This window comes from Elephantulus edwardii, unplaced genomic scaffold (assembly GCF_000299155.1).
Source record: "Elephantulus edwardii isolate Elephantulus edwardi_28Jun2011 unplaced genomic scaffold, EleEdw1.0 scaffold00367, whole genome shotgun sequence".
Taxonomy (NCBI): domain Eukaryota; kingdom Metazoa; phylum Chordata; class Mammalia; order Macroscelidea; family Macroscelididae; genus Elephantulus; species Elephantulus edwardii.
The window spans coordinates 502,479-508,257 of NW_006400117.1; the positions used below are offsets into that span (position 1 = coordinate 502,479).

The following is a 5,779-nucleotide window of genomic DNA, read 5'->3' on the forward strand; positions in this document are numbered from 1 at the left end:
TTGATAATAACATACAAGGAAAAAATTGTCATGAGCATAAGTTATGATTACACAAAGCAAACTAGTCTTCTCCCAGGAGGACAAGCACCTCTCCTGATCTTTCAGTCCCTCTTCTTCCTCTTCTCCAGGGTAGTTACATTCCCCTGATTCCAAACAGCATGTTTTTTATAATTATATATATGTTGTTGTGAACTGTAGAATCAGAACTGACCCATAGCTGACCTGCCAGCGGTTTTCAGAGGCAGTTAGTCACACGGGAGAGTGCCCATCCTTCTCCCACAGAGCAGCCTCAAACTGCATGCCTTCAGAATTGCAGCACAGCTTCCTGCCACTAGGCCACCAGAGCTCCCCAATTATATATACAGACTCATACAATATGTATTCTTTGTGTTTGACTTCTTTTATTGAATATTTTCTTGGCAGGACTCACCCATGTTGCTGTGGCTAGTTCTTTTGATCTCACCACTGCATTATCTGACTGCACACAATGCATTTCACTCTTCTGTCATTCATAAACATGCATATTGTGGCCAGTGTCTAGCTCCTGTAAAGTAAGTTGAACATAGGCCACCTTTTCTCCATCAAGCCTAATCAAGGTTCTCTGACCTTGACCACATCAATTTCATAGAGCTTCCTTATAGTTTGATTGATTTGGTGCTTGCTGACCTTGACATCCACAATGAACACAAGTGTGTTGTTATAGTCCATCTTCTTTATGGCAGACTCAGTGGTTGGAGAAAATGTGATGATGCCCTAGAGGTCAAGCTTGATTCTCCTTGGGGTGCTCTTCTGGAGGTTTCTGGGCTGCCTTCAGAGTCCCCGCATCTTAGGCAGCCAGAAGGTGGGTGACGTCAGTGTCTTCTCTTTTTATGTGCCTGTGGATGCCCTCCAGGACTGCCTTCTTGGCCTTCAATGCCTTTGCTTTGGTTTCAGTTTTGGGAGGGGCAGGGGCTTCCTTCTTTGCTTTCAGCATCATCTTTGTAGAAAGACATGAATATTTTTGACATATGCATGTGTTTCATATGCGTATTATACTTACAGATGTTGAGTTTATATCTAAGAGTGAAATTGCTAAAATATATACATATGTTCTGGTTTAGGTTACGATGCCCAGTAGTTTCTAATGGTGTTTTTAAAAAATCTCTCCAAGTGATTCCAAAGGGTAGCTAGAGCTGAGAGTCCAGCCCAAGGCTTACTATTGTTATTGCTATGAGCCATGGAGTTGAAGTTATCCTGTATACAATAGCTCTGAACCCTGCCCTATCCTGAGCCAGTCTCACTGACTCCTACACACAGCAACCCCAAGCCCCTCCTCAATGCTGTCAAAAGCTGTGGAAGGGAGATGAGGGTGTACCATTGGCTTTGTGGGAAGGCACTGATCCAAGTGAAAGTGTTGCCCTTCTCTGCCCTGGGGAGAAGGAAGGAGACTCCCTTCAACCCTGAAGTTAACTATCTCAACCCGGATGGCCAAAGTAAATGGAGCCTGGTGAGAGCAGCCCTCTCCACCTGGCTCACTTAGGAGTCCTCACAACGTGATCTTCTCTGGGTACCAGGCTTCTTTTACAGCATAACTTTCATAGCATCTTCATTTCTCAGAATAAACCTGTAGAGACCCAGATCACATGGGAAGGCTTTCCATGTGACCTACCTCAAAAATCACACAGCATCATTTCTACTGCATACAATTAGCCAAAAGGAGCCACAAGACAGCATAGATTCAAGAGCAGGAAACTTCACAGGGGCATGAACACTGGGGGATCTGGATCCTTGGGGGACCACAAATGGAGAATGGCTACCACTAGTGAAATCAGAAACTCAAACCAAGAATCATGAGTAAACCTCAGTTACCTGAAGTATCTCAAGAAACAGTGCAAAACGGAAATACTTAAATGCAAACATGCATTTAAATAAAATCCTTTACTTAAATCTTCCAATAGGGCTTTGGACCCGAGTTGTGTGCCAGGATCTACATCATAAACGTTATCAAAGTAAACCTGTGGTACTTCAGGGCAAACTAACATTTGTTAGCCTTTGCAAAAGATAAAATACTTAAGAGTTTTGGAGTAGGGCCAAGGGAATGTGTTAGGACTGTTCATTGAGGGGATGGGGAGCATACAGGGAACATTGATTGGTGTCAGTTAATACTTAGAACTTTTTTTCAACTCTTAGAACTTTTAATACACCTTAAATTTTGCTTCTGACTCCATTTTCATATTTGGACAGCTATCTGGAATGTCTGAAAAGTTGTTGTTGTTAGGTGCCATTGAGTCTAGTAAGGCTCACAGCAACACTATGAACAACAGATCGGAACCCTGCCCTATTCTGAGCCATCCTCATCATTTTCGGCACATGTGAGCCCATTGCTGCACTCACTAAGTCAATGTATCCTGTTGAGTGCTTTCCTTTCTTTCACTGACCTTTCTAAGTATGATGTCCCTTTCCAAGGAATAACCTCTCTTTTTGTTTTCTTTTCTTTTTTTATTATTAATTTTAGTGAAAGTTTATAGAGACTTAGGGTTTCCATTTATGCATTGTTGCGCTTTTCTCCCTGCCCACCCTTCCACCTCAGTTCACTCTCCTCTTTGAAATGTAAAAGAAAAATTCTTTCATTGTCATACAATTCCTCCCCCTAACCCCACTCCACTATGCAGACTTCATTCTGGACTCCTGTCATGACAATGATACCTAATCATATATCCCTTTTAAACAGTTCTCTCTCTTATCTGTTTCAATGCAATACACATAATTTATCCCATCTTTCTCAGTCTCCCCCCAACCCCAATGTCAGTTCTGTTTTACAACAGTGGTGCTATGCAGTATTTGTCTTTTTTTTTTTTTGGCAGGAGACCACTTTATGGGACACATTTCCTGTTGCCACTACTAGGAGAGGTCTTATTTTTACACTTCTTTTGGTCACCAGATTATTTAAGAAGGGGGGGGGAAAGACAGAAACAAAGAATAAAGAACAGGAAAAGAAGCAAACAGGAGAGGAGAGCAACAAGAAAGAGACTGACTAAGAGAGAAGTTAAAAGAGGTGACTTGCTTGCCCAAATTTGGCTCTATGGTCCTATGAGCCAAAATGCATACTCAATTACATGGTATCTCAGGAAAAGGGAAAAACGGGTTAAGCTGAGAGAGGTCAGGCTATGGTGTTAATTTCTTTCCTGTACAAAGACAGTCTCCTGTGGACAAAGGCCTGCCTCTTGTAATGTAATATCGTAGTCCAGGTGAGACAGTTTCCTTCTAGGGAAGTTGGTGAGAAGTTCAAAACGTTCATTTGGATATCCTTTAGACTGGACATGCTTCACCAAAGCCAATAGTTTAGCTTGCTCTGGAAGAGTGATGTGTTCCCTTTTTCCATCTGGATACCGCAACATCAGCTGTGCTTTTGGTCCATTTACATCTACCCCCTCCACCAGTCCATCTGACTTTTCAGGTGACACCTCCAGTATCTCTGAATCTACAGCTGGCAATCCTTGGTGGTTTGTAGCTATTCCAGGCTCAGTCCTGGTTGGAGGTTCAGTTAGCGATCTTCTGTTTTCCTCTTTCCTATGCCCCAAATCTTTGTGGGGAGATTTTCTGGATTTGGCAAGATTTTCTATCTCCTCTTCTTCATCAGAGCCACAAACAGATATGAACTCTTCACTGCCAGAAAAAAGTTCTGATTCAGATTCTTCACCTGAACGGCTATCCTGTTTTGTCTGTGTTGAATCAAAATGAGTCTATTGCAAGGAGGCTCTGATGGCAGCTTCTAGCTGGCTATCTTCACTTATATCTATAAGGCTCTCCTTTGTAATATAGGCACCACTCTCCCTCCTTGTCCATGCTTGGAATGCAGCATTGAACAGGCACATTTTTGGGGAGGACTGCTAGAAAGTCCATCCAGTTGCCCATGTTCACCCAGGAATCCTGTCACTTGGTCCAAAAAAAGAAGAAACATCTAATTGGTGCCACTCTACTAGTTTTTGACCTGTCTGTGGATCCAAGATGGAAACATAGGGGAAATCTCCCAGTTTATAAAACTGTATATATCTCTGTCCTTCTTCACTATCATGATAAACCTGCCAGAAAATGAAATGTTCCCGGATAATATTCTTCACAGCTTCATTGCTCCATACATCACGACTGAGGCACTGGCATGCAAAGTCTTGGACATTCTGAATGTTTATCATCAGCCACTTATTCTGCATCTGGCCACATTCCTTGGCTGTTTCAAAACTGCCTTTATGCATTAAATCAATGGGTTGTCGGAATAGATCTGCAAGGGTAGTTAGTTTCTTATCAATTGCTCCTCCGTTTCTTAATTCCTGTTCCTGTCGAATAGTTTCAGTTTGAAAATCCCGGAAACCATCAAATATTGAATGGGCGGGCCGTCTTCTTTTAGGAGCACCAAATAAAGGTTCTGGTTCTACCAATATTTCCTGCTTTTGAGGAATTGGGGCATGAACTTCTTCTGTATGTGGTCTCACAGTGGAGACACTTGCTGAACTGGTACTGGGCTCTTCAGCAATTCCACCACCATCCAAAACCATTGTGACGGCCATCTCCAGATTATTGTTGCAGGCTTCAAGCATGTGTTTTCCTACACTTTCACTTGCACCGGTGATGCCTGTAAACTGCTGAATTAACCCCTTCAGCGCCAAAGACCCCGCGGAGCCCCCGTGGGCAGACATCTTACTGCTGCCGCTGCTGCCACGAAACAACAGTATTTGTCCTTTTGCGACTGAGATATTTCACACAGCATAATGTCCTTATAGCGTCTCTTAACAACATACCCAAAGCATGTGAGACATAGCTTCGTCATTTTTTCCTCCAAGGAGCACACTGGCTCTCTGACATTTTCTTCAGGAGATATCTGTTTGTCCTTTTGTCAGTCCATGGGATATTCCATACTCTAATACTGAAACTCGAAGACTGCAGACCATGGAATTCTTGTAAATTTTTTTCTTTTAATTTTTGGTGAAAATATACACACCAAAACACAGCACACACCTATTCAACAATTTATAAATGTACAATTCAACGATGTTGTTTATACTCTTGAAGTTTTGCTATTTTTTATATATATTTTTTCTTACTATTTTACCCTCATTAGCACAAACTTACTGCCTCCAAAACTTATTGAACCTTTCAAGTTGTTGTCAACTTGATCATATAGATAACTAAGAAAGCACAGTGCTCAAGGTAGATAGTCTTTTTTAGAGAAGAGTGCTGACTATCTCTAGGAATGTCAAAAGGACAAAGAAATATGTCTTGGAAAAGGTACACCCAGGGTTCTCCTGGGAGGCCAAGATAAGGAATTTTGATCTCACATACTTTGGGCATGTTGTTCAAAGGGCCAGTACTTGGAACGGGACATCATACTTGGGAAGGTGGAGGGTCAGTGAAGGCAGGGAAGACCTTCAATGACATGGGTTGACAAAGTGACTAGAATGGTTGGCTTAAGTGTATCAGAGATGATGAAGATGGTACTGGATAGGGCAGGATTCAGATCCATGGTTCGTAGGGTTGACATCACCTAACAACAACAATTGTTTAAAGAGGGGATCTCTGGTCGTGTAGTCCAAAAAGAGTTGCTCTGATAACCCAAAGGTGGTGCCTCTCTGGCAGTTTGAATCCAAAATCAGCCCCTTGGGGGGGGAGGGGGATGTGTTCTTTCCTCCCATGTGATTTTTAGTGTCTAAAATCTCACTGTAGGGTTATTTATGAGTCAATTCACTTGATGGCAATATTCAAAGATTATTTCAGGGGATAGTTTTAGTTTAAAGTTTAAATATTT

General features: G+C 42.1%; 1 pseudogene; it reads right to left on the bottom strand.

Annotated features, from left to right (window-relative positions):
• Nucleotides 1-3,152: 3,152 nt before the first annotated feature.
• Nucleotides 3,153-4,673, bottom strand: LOC102877654 (annotated as a pseudogene).
• Between the last annotated feature and the right edge of the window lie 1,106 nt (nucleotides 4,674-5,779).